Here is an 18,796-nt window from a genome sequence, read left to right on the forward strand (position 1 = left end):
TCGGCAATGATGCACACAAGTATATATGCATAATGGCAGGCAAAAGTAAAGGTAAGGGACAATAGTGTAAGGAACCAGTCCAAATTGATTTTATTAAATCGAGTCATCATCCATTGATCAACTCAATTAAAGAAAACCAATTCTGATAGACCTTGAAATGTGTCACAAGCAATGCCCAAGATTTAAACATACTCTACAAGCACATCAAGTTAAACATCATCACATATAAGCATATTCATACATAGAGTTCGTATTACATAAAAAGGTTCAAAGTACATAACATCAAGTCTTAGAGTTTGCATACAAAAAATCATGTGATCCATGACGACTGATTTTCGTCACAGATCACAGAAAAATCATCATAAAACAGTGTCTGCGACGATCTCAAATTTTCTCATGTATTGGGCATCACAGATTACACCTCGTGACGTTCTTAACCAAAATCATCATAGATTAACTCAATCCATGACATTTTCAAAACATCATAAATAGCCTGAGTCCCGTTCCCAACCCAGGCCCATTATCTACGACGAAAATAAACGTCACGCATTCAATTGCCACGTCACAACATCCATATTGAAGATGACATGGCGCTTGCGTGGCCGATGACATAGCGGTAACATGGCCAATGATGTGGCACTGACATCACAGCAGCTCATTTGTGGACGGGCCTAATTCAGATTGGGCTACTAAAATGGGTCAAATATATATTTCTCGGCCCACCATTTATAACCAGCTAACAAAATTCAGCAATATACAACCCATATAAAAAATCAGCCTAGCAGTTTTCGTGGGCCATAAATGAAAACAACCGTTCCAGAAATCACATCACTCAATTCCTGCCCAAATATACCATCACAATATTCATCCAACATTACATCAAAATAAGAACCAACATCCAGCAATCAATACATTTTTTTCATCCAACAAACACATAGTATTAGATATTGAACTAGAAATATCATTTGCTAAAGCATGACTGCACAACAGGTTCAATATAACTCCAAACTGTTACAGACGATGAATTCTGGTGGTCAGAGAGAATCTCTCACGATGGAGAAATGTCAAATGGAAAGCTCGATGAAGGCACACGTCGTGTTGTTTGTCATCAAAATAGGACTGACTTGCTCAGGACCAAGCACATGGTTGAGGAACAGTAAGTGGGGCAATCTGACCAGCAGGTCACAAAACCATTTTCTGCAACGACAAGTCGTGTGTAATATTTAATTACCCATACGTAAGTGTTTTGGATAGTCAAAATGCACGTTACATTTGAGAATTAAGGAGTACACTAGTGGCTCAAGGCAAACAGCCAACATGAAATTGACTTAGTACGCTGTGCAACAATTTGAAAATGCTTACTCTGCCTCTTTGCTTGATCCTATGTGCCTGTGACCAAATCTAGGTCAATTTAATTAGGGACTTCCACAGTAAGAAGTACTTCCAATATAAAATGTAGAAATTTGACACATTCCATTTCATAACCTCTGACTCAAATAACATTTCTTTCGTCCTTCAGAACTCACCTCAAAATGTACCAGTAAGTATTTTATTTATGCATCTATGCGAATCTGCATCCAATGGAACACAATAGCTGCTCATTGCAAGGCAAACTGCCGACTGTTGATTTAATTTAGTGAACTCCAAGGACGAACTTGCAAGGCAAACTGCTGATTGAAAGAAGTAATACATTCTATTACTTTCAGTTACTTGGTCCTACAGTTGCTTTTGTACCAAAAGAAGTAAATTAAATTGGAACATTATAGTGTGCAATAAAAATGTACTTTTTCTGTGGGACTAAGCATATATGCCCGTGCGTTGCTAGAGGCTATACTTGCACGAGCACCTAACTCTTTTGATAATTTTTATTTGCTTAAGAATCAATTTTGGTAGTTGGATTTCTATTTCTACTTAGACGGGTCACTGATCCCTTTCATATACCCGAATAATTTGAGTGAGATCACATGTCAAGATGGACCAAAAGTTCAAAACTGACGAATGAAATGGTCCGCTCTTTAGAAATTGGTAGAGATGAAGAAATTTGACCGGTTGCATTTAATGACATACTCATTCAAATAATAGGTGCATACCCTATATGTAGGGATTGGCAGCATCCTAACACTACGGGAAATATAGCAAATTTTAACATCTAGTACCACATACGGTATGTGGAGAGCACAAAAAATTTGGAGGATAGAAGAGAGAAAAAAGTTGACTTTGCCGAGTGGCATAAAAACACTCAGCAAAGTTATAACTTTGAGTTATAACTTTGCCGAGTGTCGCCACAAAACACTCGGGAAAGTTATAATTTTGCCGAGGGTTTTCTGAGCACTCGGCAAAGTTCTACCATCGCATGTGGCAGGCATGTGGTGGTAATTTACGTGGGAAAAACTTATTTACTTGCTGAGTACCAAAAAAAATACTTGGCAAAATTAATTGTTTGCCGAGTGTCATAGAAAACACTTGGCAAAGTCCTCGGCAAATTTGTGATGGCCGTTACTGTGTTTGACATGGGGCGAGCGCGTGCCTCCTTTTTGCCGAGTGTTATTAGTTGTGTTGCCGAGTGTTTTTTTTTGTGCTGTGTGTTTTATTTTTTACACTCGGTAAATGGTTTGTTTGTTGAGTGCCCAATGGAATAGGTAGTAAGTTTTACGTATATAATCAACTTGGTACTTGCACCACTCACTGCCAGTGCTTCATACTTTAAGCTGTACCATTATTAGTAGTATACAACGTGACAAAGAAATAATTTAACAATAATCAAAGTACTTTTGAAGTTTTTACGTCAGCGGTTCAGCCCCCTATAACATCAGCATCATGCATTGAATGTGGAGAGATTCGTACCTGTCCCCCAGGATCCAGCTGGCCAGAGAAAGGCAACTCAAATATCTTACTACCCGGATTAGGAAGGATTGCAATTCTTGGGAAGAAACTTGACAAAGATTTTTATTACTTGACCCAAGTTTGTGCTACTCTATATCTTAGTATATACATTGGAAAAATTCATAGAGTTCAAAAGAAAAATATGTAGTAAGTTACTCTCTAGTAGGATCTTCTTAACTTCCTGGCATTCTTGTAGTACTTCGCTAAGCAGCAGATTCACAACACCAACCCTAATCGTTCAGTATATATATGCTTCAAACCTTATTACAAAACAAAATATATCGTTCTCCTTTAAATTTATTATCTTAAGTATCAATGCACTAATTATCCTAAGATGCTACATGTAAATTTTGTTGAAATTGCTTGTTATAGAACCCTTGTGTGCCGCATATACAAACGTTACAAGCGAGAGTTCTACCTTACAAGTTATGGCATATGGCGAAAGAAAGTTGATCAACTTCGAACAAGGAATGGGAGTTTTTTTTTTCTTTTGTATATGAATTTAAAACAATGGAAGTAGTCTTACGGCTACAAGTCAGTATTCTATATGCGATGCAATCACAGGGTTCCCCTAGTTAACGTTGCATTTGGAGGCTATAAATAACACCGAGTAGCAACGACGAATGCGTCAGCCATACCATAGAGCACCACTAGTTGAAAAAGCTTTCCGATCTCAGTACATCAGATCCACTTCTCTTGTCTCCTCCCCAAACACCAAATACTACTATGGCTTTCAGCAGTGCCACTGCTCTCAAGGGGGCCACTGTTGCTGCCATATTCGTGGTCGTGGCTATGTCCTCGGTGGGGAAGCCGGCGGCCGCAGCAAGGGCATCTTGCCGCGAACGCTATATTGCAGCATGCATCTCAGAGTGCCCTTCCAAGTGTCAAGCGCAAGCTGATGACCGGTGCGGGGGATTGAAGCACGGTGGCTCTCCTCAATGCCCCATGAACTGCTTGATGGCTTGCACGAGTTCCTGCGAGTCCGCGTGCAAGAATAGCGGCAGTTTCTGCCCTTCTGGAGGGGTACAGGCGTGCGATCCCACCTGCAGACCTATATGCGCAAAGAACTGCAATGACCAGCCGAGTCCTAGCTACCCGCCTTGCCTTTTAGGAGTCTTCCAAGGGTGCAAGGACAGCTGCGAAGCAGACTGCAAGGGTGGAAACTAAATTACAGCCTGAACTACAATGCTCTCGTCTCTACCCTCTAGTAGTAATTATTGATGCATGTGTGCTTTTAGTTAATCTTCCTTCGGCACGTTTACTTTTCACCTTCCCCTTGCATCTATATATGTTGGGTTTCACTTATTATCATGTAAGAGTCCCGCCTGCCATATGGCATGTGACCATGTTGTCGTTGTGTAAGCTTGCACGTTTTGCTTTTATGTCAAAATAAACACACAGAAAAAAAAATAAAGACGCACACCAAAGGTTTGGTTGGCGTCACCAAATACTTACTGATGGTACGTGGTTCCAAGAGTGGCTGTGTACACTTGTTTTGGTGCTTGTTTAAAGTGTTGGTGATTTCTTGGCTATAGTGCTATAGCTGTTGGACAATGGGCGAGCTTTTGGATAGAAGAGATCGAGAATAATTTGTTCAGCTCAGAAAAATGGAGGGACGGCTATAAGTTTACTTTCTATATGTTTAATCATCTTTTATCCCTACAACCTCTAAACTAAATTTCTTCACTAGGTCTCTGTGCCCGTCCGTGTGCGTTGATAAGGCCAGTCTTAGTAGGAGTATCATCGGCACGGTTACTAAGACTATAAACTAGGTAATCGAGCCGGATGGGTGTCATGGTGTGATGACACCCCTCTCACATCCCATGACACTGTATCTTCTCTTTCTTCAGAAAAATCCTGCAATGTCAGCAAATTTAATGTTCATGACACTGCTATGACACTCCCATTGAGACTGCCATAAGGGTTACCAAATCCGATTCCGTCCGTGATGGAGGGTCCTCCGGCGCCGGCCAGATGGCACGTTCAGATTCCATTACTTAGGTTTACCAAACAAATTAAAACTGCGGTATTAGCTTACACTCTCCATTACCAGTGCTATTTGATACCGCCGTTTGCGTTTCCGTTTACAATCCTCAACCAAACAACACGTCGGTAGCTCGATCTACAAATGAGAGTAAACAGGCGCCACAAGGTAATGCATTAGACCATAGTTGACCGTTGATTAATTTTACTACTTCCTCGTATCCTTCAAGGCATCTTTTTTTTCTTAGATTAAGATCCTTCAAGGCACCAGCTACTTCCTCGCCCTTCAAGGCACCTTCAATTTATCAGGTAGGACGTATGGGTTGTTTAATTATGCGCTTGGATAGTAGCCCTAGGTGTGGAGATTCACCAGCTAGCTCGATCTGCCACTGTGTGCATGTGCTCACGGGGTCATCTGAATCTAAACCTCCTCGAAATGTGGTGTGGTGCCCAAGGTTTTTTTTTTTGATCATATGGTGCCCAAGGTTAGGGTTGCCGGATTCGTGGCTTTTTATATTATTACCATGGCGAACGCTGAGGTCATGCAGTGAAAACATTACACTCAGTGCACAGGGAGGTTCCTTGCTAGCTTCGCTCGGCGGGTCAATAAGATTTCCTCACCTTCACCCGGAGCCATAGCTTGGAATTCCTCACGAGCACTCTTATCCAAGGGCACACGGCAAAGGCCGCTTTACACTCGGCAAATCTTTAGGCACACAACAAATGTTCGGTTTCCCGTAGTGATCCTCCAACGAGCCTGTGCAGCGCGGGTTCACGATGAAGTGTGGTCATGTGGTTTTGGTGCAGAGAGCGCTCGGCGACCGTGCCAGATGTGGTTGGTGCTCGATGCATTACAATCCATCTCAAACGGATGTAGGGAATTACACAAATTTAGCGTCATGAACTTGTCTAAACCTCTATATCTTGTGTTCATGTACTACCATCGAGTTTTAGATCTAGTAGCCCCTTGAATAAATCTACCACCATGGACATATCCCTCGGTTTACTACGGGTAAAAACATTGACACCAAGAAGACACTCGGAAATGTTACCTAAGAGAAGCTGAAGAACGCAGCATGAGGACTAATTCATTCAGGAAGATGACTAAAGATAAATAGCAGCTCGATTCAGAAGTACTTAGTGAGAAATGTGGAGTACTCTATCCTGCTTGTGATGAGTGAATTGTCAACCGTGCGGTGTGATCGTGCGCTTGGTCTTTGATTGCAGGTACACGGGCGTCGAGTGTCGACGGAGAGCTGCTGTGGAGATGCTGTGGCCGATGGACTGTGCGGTGGACGGCGGTGAAGGGCGGCCGGGACCGGAGCTCTGGCCGGGCGGCAGCTGTGGCGTCCACTCCTAGATCGAGGGCGCAAGCGGCGACGGAAGGCAGGTTTCTTGGTTTACGCCACAAAACCAAGCAGGCGGGTAGCGGTTGAAGACGCCAAGTCGTGGAGGCACGGGTGTCGGTCTCGGGATTGGTGGAGGAACGGGCGTCGACGGCGTCTAGGGCCTCGCTGCGGGCAAGGAGGTGATGGGCGTCGGGCGGCGTCTAGGGCCGTCAGAAGGCCGAGGCGGGAACGGCATCTAGGGCCACGTCGTGGAGGTGGGAATCTTCCCGCGCGTGGAGTTTTGGCGGTTTTCTCAAAACCGGCCACCTACCCGGGTTTCACGGACCCTCCAAAACCGCGAACCGGATATTCATCGACATGGCGGCATCGCGGAGAAGGCTTCGAGTCGAAGAAAGAACCTCGGCCGTCGGATCAGTCCAATGTATCTTTTCCGGTTTTGCCCCTACGGGCCTTCTAGTGTCTAGTTGGGTCTAGGGGTATTTTAGTCTTTAGTCTAGAGAGTTAGTGGGTTAAAAGAGAGAGGAGGGCAGCCAACTCACCTGCCCCTGGAGCCGAGCAACCAGACGCCGCCACTTTCTTCTCCTGGGCGCCCTCTTCCTCCCTTCTTCCGGTTCTTCTCCTTCTTCTCTAGGACTAGGACTTTGTTGATGGATTTTTGAGACTCTTGTACAGAGATTGATTGGGAAAGGAGGCCCTTTTCCTCCTTGTGCCCTCTGGGCTTTCGAATTATATTCAATCTCTTGTCTTTTGGAGCACTCGGTGTTTGAATCTCCAATTTCTTGAGTTCTTCGTTTTGGGGTTTTACCCACTTGCTGCTGTGGTCCTTGGGGCTCTTTTGTGCGGCTTGAATCGTCACATCCATGAGCTAAAGCTCCTGTAGATCGTGAGCTCTCAAGAACTGAGTTTTTAGAAAACCTCGAAAACCCCGTTCTTGCTCGGTATTTCTTCGATTCCTCCCAAACCATAGAGTAATTCGTCGATTCCTTCCGTGGACGTGTTCACAAGTCCTTTGTGATCATGTCTATAAAATTTGGTGAGATTTGGACTTGATTTGGCTACTCGATCATCGAGTTTTCAAAAGAACGCGGGCTGGAAAAATCGTTTCTGGGCACGGGCAGAGTTTTTCCTATCACCAGATGAACCGACGTTTTGAAATTACACACGACGGATCAACCAGTGAGTAGGATTCTCATGTGTTAGGGTTTTGTTGTTGAGCAGTTGCACCGACGAGTTCTTTTTGTCCCTCTTCGGTTTAACCGGTGAGTGGTTCTGTGTTTAGTGCTACTCTGCGCGTCGGTTAAACCGACGATGTGCTCCCTATGCGCGTCGGTTTAACCGGTGACCACTAAGTCGTTTTGCAGTCCCTCTGGACAACTGCACCGGCGATTGGATTTGAATTTATCGGATCATCTGGTGTTGAACGTCGGTTGAACCGACGCTTCTTAAGCCTCTGCATCGGGTCAACCGGTGCTAGCTTTTTACTGATGCAGGCTCTGCGCATCGGTTAAACCGACGAGGTGCCCCTTGTGCACGTCGGTTCAACCGGTGTGTATACCGTGCGTTGTTTCAGCTGCTTCTTCTTGTTGTTTGCTTCCGTCCTACTTCTCGTTTGTCCTAGGGTTGTTTTGTGTTAGTGTAGCTCCTATATAGCTACTCTACACTTCACCTAGGACTCTAGGGTTGAGTGTGTACTTGGGATCTTAAGCCGAGCTTCAGATTGCGATAAATTTTTATCGGCTCCTATTCACCCCTCCTCTGGTCGTCTTTTCGGTCCCTCACTTAGGAACTACCATGGAGCATAGACTGGGATGCAAGCGGCGAGGGCCACGCCGCCAGCCCGCTGGGCCAACCTGCCCGCTGGCTCCCACAAACCCACAAATCAGCCCACATAACATAAGCAGGCCAATGCGGGTAAACCTAATGAACCCACACCGCCCACATACACACCCGCATCTACCTCCCCTCGAGTCCGCTCGCTGTCTCGCAGCTGTGCCGCCTCCTCCATGGAGAACCCTTGCTCCGCTCCGCCCCCTGCCCCGCCACCCTTGCTCCGCTCCGCCCCCTGCCCCGCCGGCGCTGCCTCCTGACCCTCCCTCCGTTGTAGCACCTCGATCTGCATCAAAAAGGACTGGTTCGTCGCCAGCGCCGGTGCGTGTCCTCGCCCGCGCCTGCGATGAGGACATCGCCACCACCATCGCCGGCCGGTTGTCCCCCACCGTTGAGATCTGGGCTCATGGAAAGGAGTTCACCTTCAGTAAAAGCTGCGGTCGACATCGCAACTGCACATCGGGAGGCAATTAGGGAAGGAGAGAAGAGAAAGCAAGCTTAGGTTTGATTTCTTGTGACAGGGGAGGGAGTGTCGGAGCGATTCTTCTCCAACAAGGGTGATTTTTCGTCCAGCCATCAGAAGTTTTGGGTACGGTCGCTACAAGGAGGAGGGGGGGATGAGTGCTGATGGTGTCCAGGCTTGTTTTCTCAGCCTTCACAGAGAGTCCGCGTGCTCTCATTTTCTTTTTGGGTCCCTTTCACTTGTTTTGTATTGGGAGTACAAAAGTGCTGGCTCCTTTGTGGCGGATATTGTTTTACCTTGCGCTGTTATCTTTCTGTAAACTTGAAGACAGGTGGTCTGTCCTGATAACTCTGTAATTTCGTTACGACAAAGTAATGAAATTCGGGGGAAACCCCATGATGGAAAAAAAAGATTTGATTTCTTGCCAAAAATCCCCTAGCTATCGATTTGATTTGCTGATACTTGCAGTCATCGACTCATGAGTTAGTAGTCTGTGTCATCTCCTTCGTTCGCGTGCAGCACCTACAGGCACGCTGCTTTGCGGCAGCAATGCAGGTTCCCACAAAACCTGCGCGCAAATAACTTGCAGTCCCACCCGGGCTGCCGCATGAACCCGCATGTGAGTTTGCGGGCGATTCGGACGTGGGGCGGGCAACCCGCGACCGCCCCGCTTTCATCTTGAATTTGCACAGTAACCCTAGATACCTACAAGGTGTGCCAAAATGACTATCTAGACAAGGCAGAAATAATATGGAATTCAATCCGGACTACTTGGTTGTTTTATTATTACTTTCTTAGGAATCATATTGAACCAACTAGGAAATATACTATGTAAAAGCGGTATTAGGCTCCTTGATCCGCACCGGTGGCCAACACTAGATAATTACACAATACATCATCAAGAGCGTGAGCAATACAATCCACCAAAATAATATATTATTATGCCTATTTGATGTCCTGTATCTGTTTAAATCTACGTCTTGTGTTACCACTGACCATGATGCATGAGAAACCACTGTTGTCTACCATGGATATCTATCCAGCAAAGATAAGAGAGATCATCTCCGAAGTAAAAGTCTCTCATAACTCCAAACTATTCTCTATCTAAAAGTTAGAAATGCTCGAGTTAAGACAAGCTCAATAAGTTCTACTTATGATCTGTAAATTGTGGAAACTTGATTGACTGTCTCCGGTAACCTTTGAAACAGTACCTACCCCTATCAAGCTCAAATACCGCTTTTGCGCTTATAATAATCAACTTGATACTTGTACTTCTCACTGCCGGTGCTTCATACTTTAAGCTGCATCACTGGTGTACCATGTGACAAAGAAATAATTCACCGTACAATAGTCAAAGTACTCTTGAACTCTTTACGTCAGCGGTTCAGCCCCCTATAACATCAGCATCGTACCTTGAATGCGGAGAGATTCTTTCTAGTCCCTTGGGATCAAGCTGGCCAGTCAACTTAATATCTTACTACACGGCTTTATTGCATTTCTTGGGAAGAAACTTACCAAAGATTTTACTTGCCCCAACTTTGTGCTACTCTATACGTTGGAAAAATAAAATTCATCATAGAATTCAAAAGAAAAGTATGTAGTAGATACTCTATAGTAGCAAATTCTTACTTCTTGACATTCTTGTAGTACTTCACTAAGCAACTTTCACTACTACAATACCCCGACCATTTTAAAACACCTCCGAGGTGGACAAAAACTACAACTGCCTCGATTAGTGGTATCGATTAACCAGAACGGTAATTATTTATTAACCGAGGCAGTTAAAAAACCGCTTCTCAAAATGGATTAACCGAGGCGGGCACCCTTATTAAAATAACCGCCCGCCTCAATTAATAAAGATTAACCGAGGCGGTTTTTTTGAACCGTCGGCCTCCATCCCGCACGGCGCCCTGCGGCGGCGGCGGCGTCCTTCAGCATTGGCTGCGCGGCCTGCAGTGGGGCAGCGGCCTGCGGCGAGGCAAAGCCCGGGGCGGCGGTGGCATGCGTTGGCCGGCCAACAGCGGCAATGGGCTTGGTGGCCCCATGATGGGTTCAGCGGGCTCGTCGACCTTTTATTTATTTTTTTATCTGATTAACCAAGGTGGGCCGCCAATCGCCACAAAAAATGGATCATTTACTGTGATCTTTGGTCCGAGGCGGTTGCTAAAAAAGCCTCGGTTAATAGTTTTTGCCCGTCTTGATTAATAGTTATTGTAGTAGTGTTCACGACACCTAAAATCATTGTTGATCAGTATATAAGTTTCAAACCCTAGTAATTAAGTACAAAACAAAGTTTTATTAATTAGCTACAGTATCATATGTATGCTTTTAGAAAATATATTGTTTACTTTTAAATTTATTAGAGCATCTCCAAGAGCTCTTGTATACTTGATGAGTTAGCTAAAAGAAGAGAAATTTCATCAAAACTCGGATCCAATAGACTCTCTATTTTGCTTGGCTAGCTATCCTGTTTTCTATTTCCTCCCCCTCACTGGGCAAAAAAGAAGACCTGTCCCGCTAGCCATCTTCTGTGGCCCCCTCTCCCGCGCACCTCCCGCCGTCTGCTCCCCCATGCATGTCCCGCGCCGCCCCCGCCATCCCGGGCCGGCCGCCGGTGAGCGCCGCCCCCGCCGTCCCGGGCCGGCCGCCGGTGAGCGCCGCCCCCGCCGTCCCGGGCCGCTGGCGAGCGCCGCCCCTGCCGTCCCGGGCCACCGCCGAGCCCCTTCCCCCGCCGTTCCGGGCCGCTATCAAGTGCCACCCTCACCCCCGTTGTCTCGGGCTGCCGTCGAGCCCTCGCCGCGCCGGTTGCGGCGCAAGCGAGGAGGAGGGCGGTGGCTCGCTCATTGGGAGCGAGAGGAGAGGAGGTGGAGAAGAAGATAAAAATGAGTATGACACCTAGGGTCCACTAGCATAGTAGCATATGGAGAGTGCAGTTTTAAAGAGTCTGTTGGTTTACCCACGCTATAGAAAGTCTTCTATCTTTTTATAAAGCTTGTAAAACTTTAAATTTAGATAAGATTATACAAGAGCTCATGGAGATGCTCTTATTACCTTCAGTATCAATGCACTAATTATCCTAGGAAGCTATATGTAAATCTAAATTTTATTGGAATTATTTATAGAACTCCTGCATAACATACAAACATACCAAAATTTGAGAGTTCTACGCTACAAGTTATGGCATGGTGAAAGGAAAGTCAACTTGGAACATGGAACGAGAGTCTTTTTTCCTTTCCTATATGAATTTAAAATGATGCAAGTAGTCCTATAGGGGTACAAAGTCAGTATTCTATATGCGACGCCTTGCAGGGTTCCCCTAGTTACCATTGCATTTGGAGGCTATAAGTACACACACCTAGTTGCAACAACGAATGCGTCAACCATACCATAGAGCACCACTAGTTGAAAAGCTTTCCGATCTCATCAGCCGATCAGATCCACTTGTCTCCTCCCCAACACCACCAAATACGTATGACTATGGCTTTCAGCAGTGCCGCCACTGCTCTTAAGGGGGCCACTGTTGCTGCCATATTGATGGTCGTGGTTATGTCCTCGATAGGGAAGCCGGCAGCATCAGCAGGGACAACTTGCCGCGAACGCTATGTTGCAGGCTTGCAGCATGCATCTCAGAGTGTGCCCTTCCAAGTGTCAAGCGAAAGCTGATAGTTCCTGTGAGGCATTGAAGCACGGCAGCTCTGATTTTTACAGCCCAAGCTGCTCGACGGATTGCAAGAGGGCGTGCGAGTCCTCGTGCAATAGCGGCAGTTACTGCCCTGCTGATGGAGGGATAGAGGCATGTGGTCCGATCTGCACAAGTATATGTGACGGTAATTGCAATAACCAGGAGACTCCTGACTACCGGCCTTGCCTTTCAACAGCCTTCCAAGGGTGCAAGGACAGCTGCGAAGCAGACTGCAAGGGTGGAAACTAAATTACGGGCTCAACTAATGCTCCATAAGCCCACCCATCCACCAGCTGGTGGATGGGTGGGCCACACATCAACTAAATTACGGGCTCAACTAATGCTCTCCAAGTAGTAGTTGATGTGTGCTTTTAGTTGATCTTCCTTCGCCACTGCATTTGGTAGGAGTCGACAAGCATGTTTACTTTTCGCCGTCCTTGCATGTTGGGTTCACTTGTTATTACCATGTAAGAGTTCCATGTGTCATATGGCATGTCGCCATGTTGTCGTTGTAAGCTTGCCCGTTTTGTTTTATTTTACGTCAAAATAATAAACACACTAGAAAAAATGTTGGAATATGGGTTTAAATTGACCAGATTTCAATGAGACAAAATTCAAACAACAATGCTACTGCTATGAAGAAACGACACATCAAAACAAGCTGAATCAAACTCAAGTGAAGTTTCATTTTTTACTTACGAATCAGCGCTCCGTCCTCGTGAAGAATTGATGCAGTGCAGATCGTAGTTGAGGCAACACAGAACGTAGTCGATCGGCCTCGAGTGGTCGCGCACTTGCGCTGCCCAGAAATCTTATTGCCGTTCCTCGTGCAGGCTTCACCACGGCAACAGCTCGGAGATACACCGCTCACCCTTCACCTCGGTGCACGCCAAGGAGAAGAGACGGCGAGATCCAGTAACTCAGCACCACAGCGCAGATCACCAGCAGGAAAAAGAAAGAAAAAAGCCTAAATTACTCCTCTGAACTATAGCCAAAGTTTAGATAACCCCCTAAATTATTGTTTGGTTCATTTTACCCTCAAATTATGAACTTTGGTTCAAATTACCCCCTAATACAATTTGTCTTTTTCATTTCTCCGTGCATAGGTGGAGTCTTAAGCTGAAATTTTACAAGATGATAGTACACATCTTAAAAAATATATCATAATTTTTTATTATTATTTTGATAGGTTAGGATATTTAATAATAAATTAATCATTAGAGTTCAAAATTATGTGAAAAATAATGATGAAAAACTCATAACAATTTTTTTAATATGTATTGTGATGTCCACTACTACTGTGCAAACTTTGAAATTAAAATTTAACTTGTGTATGGAGAAATAAAAAAGATAAATGTATTGTAGGGTAAAATGGACTAAATTGCATATTTTAGGAGGTAAATTGAACTAAGTTGTAGTTTAGGGGGTAAATTGAATCAAGAAAAAGGAGAATGTGGACAGTTTTCGTGTGTGCTTTCCCTGGACATCTCCATGTCTTCTTATAAGCGATCAGCTTGAACAATCACCCAATTAAATCAGATTAATACTGTTCATTTAACTTGGGATTATGGCATTAACTGCGCACTAATCACGTCTAACGATTGTTATCATTTGATAATTCACACCGGCTTGGCTGCTTGCTCCGTCGCATATGCAAGTCATGTGGTTCATCACGCGAAAATATATGCGCGCGTTGTGTGAACCAGTCCCCTCTTCCCTTTTGCTGTGAGTTCAATCACAAGGGAGAGCTCTTCTATTTAAATTGGTTTGCACCAACTTAAACTAGCAATGTGGGACTAAAGGATGCAATACACTCTTGCTTTGGAATTTCTGAAATGAGCCTCTTCCTGAGCCTATTTTCCTGAAGAAAAAAAGACGCACACCAATAGTTGGTTGCTGTCACGAAATACTGATTGTATCATAGTTCCAACTTCCAAGAGTGGTTGTGTACACTAGTCTCGGTGTTTTTGTGTAAAAAGTGTTGGTGATTTCTTATCTTGCTTTAACTGTTGGATAATGGGCGACCTTTTGGAAAGAGGAGACAATAATTTGATCTACATAGAAAAGCGGAGGAACGGCCATACGTTTACTTTCTATATGTTTAATAGTGGTAAAATAGATATTTTGGCTCCTCAAATTTGCCCCGAGGATTAAAGTTCATCCCTCAACTTTTTTTATAGCCGTCAATCTAGTCCTTAAACTTTTGCTTTTAAGTTCAATCATCCTTGTACTAATATGATGCTCCATACTAACATCTTACTAATGCAAAATATCCTCTTTTTTACCCTTACCTTCTCCCTCTCATTAATCTTCTCCGGCACTGCGAGGTTCTTTTCATGCTAGACTGTGTGAGAGAGGGCCTTGTTGTGTCACTGTGGGCTCATGTACGCTGTAATGTGTAAGACTTGTCTCTTTGATCCTGAAGCTTAATATCGAGCTGTGCGGCGAGATGACAGTCGTCCATATATGGGCCTTGTTCGAGAAATTAAATCGGATTCCCCATTTAGCACCACTAGTATTCTAAGAGCAACTCCAACCGACCCTCTAAACAGCCTTCTATCCTAAGTTTAGAGGGCTAAAAAAAAGATACACTTCAGCAAGCCCTCTCTTTTGGGAAGGCCTCCAAATCCCCTCCTCCGTCCTCTATTTCTAGGGGGTCTCTAAGGAGCCCTCCATTATAAGATAGAACTAGGCGTATGGCCCGCGCATTTGCGCGGCTAGTATTGAAAATTCAAAAATTTGCATGTCGTTGTATCCTTATTATTTTTAAAAAATTATACTATTTATTACCATATATCATCTTGTTTATTTTCGTAAATTATGTCTTATTGTTGGTTAAAACAATTCAGATAGGATCTACCTATAATAACAATTTGATTTGTTGAGCTTTAATAATATTATGCATATAATTATTCTTATTTTTTTTTATTTTGATTGATTATTGTTATCTTTATTTTTTATTAATAGTATATGTTTGTAACTGATACAAAGCTAAATGATATTTTATATTTAATTTTTTATAATGGCATTGGTGGGTGATTTTTAATTAGATATATGGGTATTTTAGGCTAATTTTTATCGTAATGGCAGTGGTGGGTAATTTTTAATTAGGCACACGGGTATTTCAGGCTAATTTTTATCGTAATGGCAGTGGTGGGTAATTTTTATTTTTTTATTTTTTCCCGATTAACATGAGAATTTCTAGGACTTGAGAGCGAACGTGGAGGCTCCGTTTGTTGGCTACATGGGTATTTTAGGCTAATTTTTATCGTAATGACAGTGGTGGATAATTTTTAATTAGGCACACGGGTATTTCAGGATAATTTTTATCGTAATGGCAGTGGTTGGTAATTTTTATTTTTCTATTTTTTCCGATTAATGTGAGAATTTCTAGACTTTGAAAGAGAACGTGGAGGCTCCGTTTGTTGGTCAAATAATAAGATAATAGATTTTTATTTTTCTATTTTTTCCGATTAACGTTAGAATTTTTAGGCCTTGAGAGCGAATGTGGAGGCTCCGTTTGTTGGCTACATGGGTATTTTAGGCTAATTTTTATCGTAATGGCAGTTGTGGGTAATTTTTAATTAGCCACACGGGTATTTCAGGCTAATTTTTACCGTAATGGCAGTGGTGAGAAATTTTTATTTTTCTATTTTTTCTGATTAACTTGAGAATTTTTAGGCCTTGAGAGCGAACGTGGAGGCTCTATTTGTTGGTCAAATAATAAGATAATAGATTGAGGGTTATTGCTGGAGTTGAAGCAAAATTAGAAGTCCCTATAAAATAGAGGCAATCTCATTTAGCAATTAGAGGGTTTAATTTAGGGGTTATTGTTGGAGATGCTCAAACAATTACGTGTCTTTGGATGATATCTTAATTATTGGTCCCTACTCTCTCTATAAAAGGGGAGGGCAGGTCCCAAATCCCAATGCGCCAACCATGTTCCCTTCTCCTAGTGTCATGATGCTCGACTTCAGTAGTAACCAGCAGCAGGTAGCAATGAAGAAAGGAGCAACAATAATATGCTTTGCATCGTCGTTGCCCGGAATGAGAGGCGATTGGGAAGAAGCGAGGAGACATATATGTACGCTGGCCATGGGAGCAGCTTACTAGTTGCTAACAAGAAAAGACACTTGCTCTGTCTCATTTCTCCACATTCGTGGACCATCGCTGCAACCGGGAACCACGAGGCCGCGACGCAGGACTGGCCGCCGGCCGCCGCGCATTTCCACAGCTGCTCTGTCCTCAAGGTATATAGATCCAATTCTCATCGTGAAACGAGAGTAATAAATCATCAAGCAACAAACACAATAAGGCAAAGAAGACTCACAGGACCTGTAGATATGGCTTGCTTCTTTTGATCTGGACAGGCGGCTCAAATTTTCATTCGTGTGGGCAGTCTATACATACTGTTCTTATGAAATTATATGTACAAACAAAAAATTCAGAAATTGAGCTTTGTGAGGCTATGTAAAAGTTGACTTAGAGTGCTTTGAATATTTGACTGGCTTGGCGGCTGTGATTTTTCCTCCATTGTTGGTTGTAGATGTGCTGATTTTTCCTCCATCGTTGGCTTGGCAGATCTGACTAGCAGTGCCTAGATAATTGGGGTTTTGTGTCCGGGTGATCCTGGAGATAGATGAGATGTGGCCGATAGGTGTGCTCTTTCCTTGCGTGCGCAAATAATCATTCTATCCTAGCGTGGGCATAACACAAGATGTAGGTGAGTCAAGTCTAATTGTGGATGGTTATCGTTATTGGATTGGAGACGGACAACAGCTTACTCTCTCGCTCCGTTCAGAAATGTAAGGGTATTTTATTTTGTTCTAAGTCAAATTATTCTAAATTTGATCAAATTTATAGAAAAATATTAATAATATTTTGAATTCAAATAAAAATAATTAAATCCATCATAAAATATATTTTTGTATTTTATTTATTTGGTGTGTTAGATGTTATTAATTATTTTTCTCTATAATTATTTTTCTTTTAAAGCCTCCATGTGAAGCCACCCAGAGTTCTAGGTGGACAATCTAAAAAATCAGAGAAATCTTAGAAATAATTCTCACAAAAATCAGAAACATCTGGCTATCAATCTGACAACTCAAATCATAATAGTCATTGGATTTGTTATCTTTCCTAATAAATTACCCACCTCTGCCATTACGAAAATAGATTAAAGTAACTCCCTAAACATGTATTTAAATTACCCACCTTTGCCATTATAACAAAATATAAAGCAACCCCTAATCTTCGTATAAATTACCCACATATGCCATTATAAAAATAATACTAATGACCCCAACATTTGCATATAAATTATCTAATTATATCATTATTAAAAGTTAAAGTAGCCTCTAAATCTGAATCCAAATTATATCATTATAACAAAATATTAAAGTGCTCCAATTATAATATTAAAAATTACTATTTCTTTCATTATCAATATATTATTTATATTATTGTTTTATAAAAATGCTACCCATGATATGTGTCACCATGTATCCATGTATGATGGAAGAGATAAAAATAACAACTCACAAACAAATACTTCAATTAAATATATATTAAACACGTATAGACGTGCGATGCAAAACGAAATCAAATGAAATCTATTGCAACTAGGTAATGATACATATGTATTTTACAGTATGTGTTAGAATATTTAATATAGATAAAAGAGGGTAGAATATTTAATATAGAGGAAAGAGGGCGTGAGATAGAGATAATTATAATTATTAGCTATAAATTTTATTTTTATATTAATTCTAATTAGCTCGTGCGGGAGTATGGGTTGATAGCTAGGCTAGTACTACTAAGTGGTAGTAGTGAACAATATAAAAGATCTCGACATGTGGGGCACGCAGTTTGGAAAGGAAAGCACAACTATATACAGAGGGGATGCAATCAGTAGTGCAGCGAGGCGTCCAGTACAAGTTGGAGTGGAGATCACATTCCTCCCGACTTTATCCAAAGACTCCAGCTCATATACCTCTTGCTTCTCGCCCAGACCCTAGTGCTAATTTAAATTCACATTCTGTCGACCAAGGTCACTAGTCCCTGGCCATCGTTTCGATCAGTTTGACTGGTGAGGTAAACGGGTTATGTTATTTATTCGATGGATATCGGTGGGAATTGGAGGCGAAAAGAAGAAGCGGCCGATTCAGCTCAGCTTTTAGAAAAGCTCAAATGACGCTACTGGCACGTTTGCGGCTACATGTTGTCCAACAAATCCATCAGGTCCGACTTTTTTGGTTTCGCTGAAACAAAGAATTGAAAAAAAACAGAGAAATAATTATTCATGTAAGTGAGAAGAAACTATTGTTTGAAGCAAAGTAATCTGTACTGTCGTGTCCAATCATCTGCATTTGAGTGCGCTATCACAAGTTGTAATGTTGTATGTGAAGCATTATTGATAAAACTTACTGCAGTCGCCTTTGGTTTCCGGAATCGTTAGCGTTTTAGGAGGGGGAAAAAGATTATTCTGAATTAATTTTCACTTTGATATTTTGGCATTGGAATTGGTGGTTGAGATATTAGAAAACATTTAGATTCTACCATTATTTTCACTTTGATTCATTGGTAGTGGTGGTGGTGATATTAGGAAAG

The sequence above is a fragment of the Panicum virgatum genome, chromosome 9K (genome assembly GCF_016808335.1).
Source record: "Panicum virgatum strain AP13 chromosome 9K, P.virgatum_v5, whole genome shotgun sequence".
NCBI lineage: Eukaryota > Viridiplantae > Streptophyta > Magnoliopsida > Poales > Poaceae > Panicum > Panicum virgatum.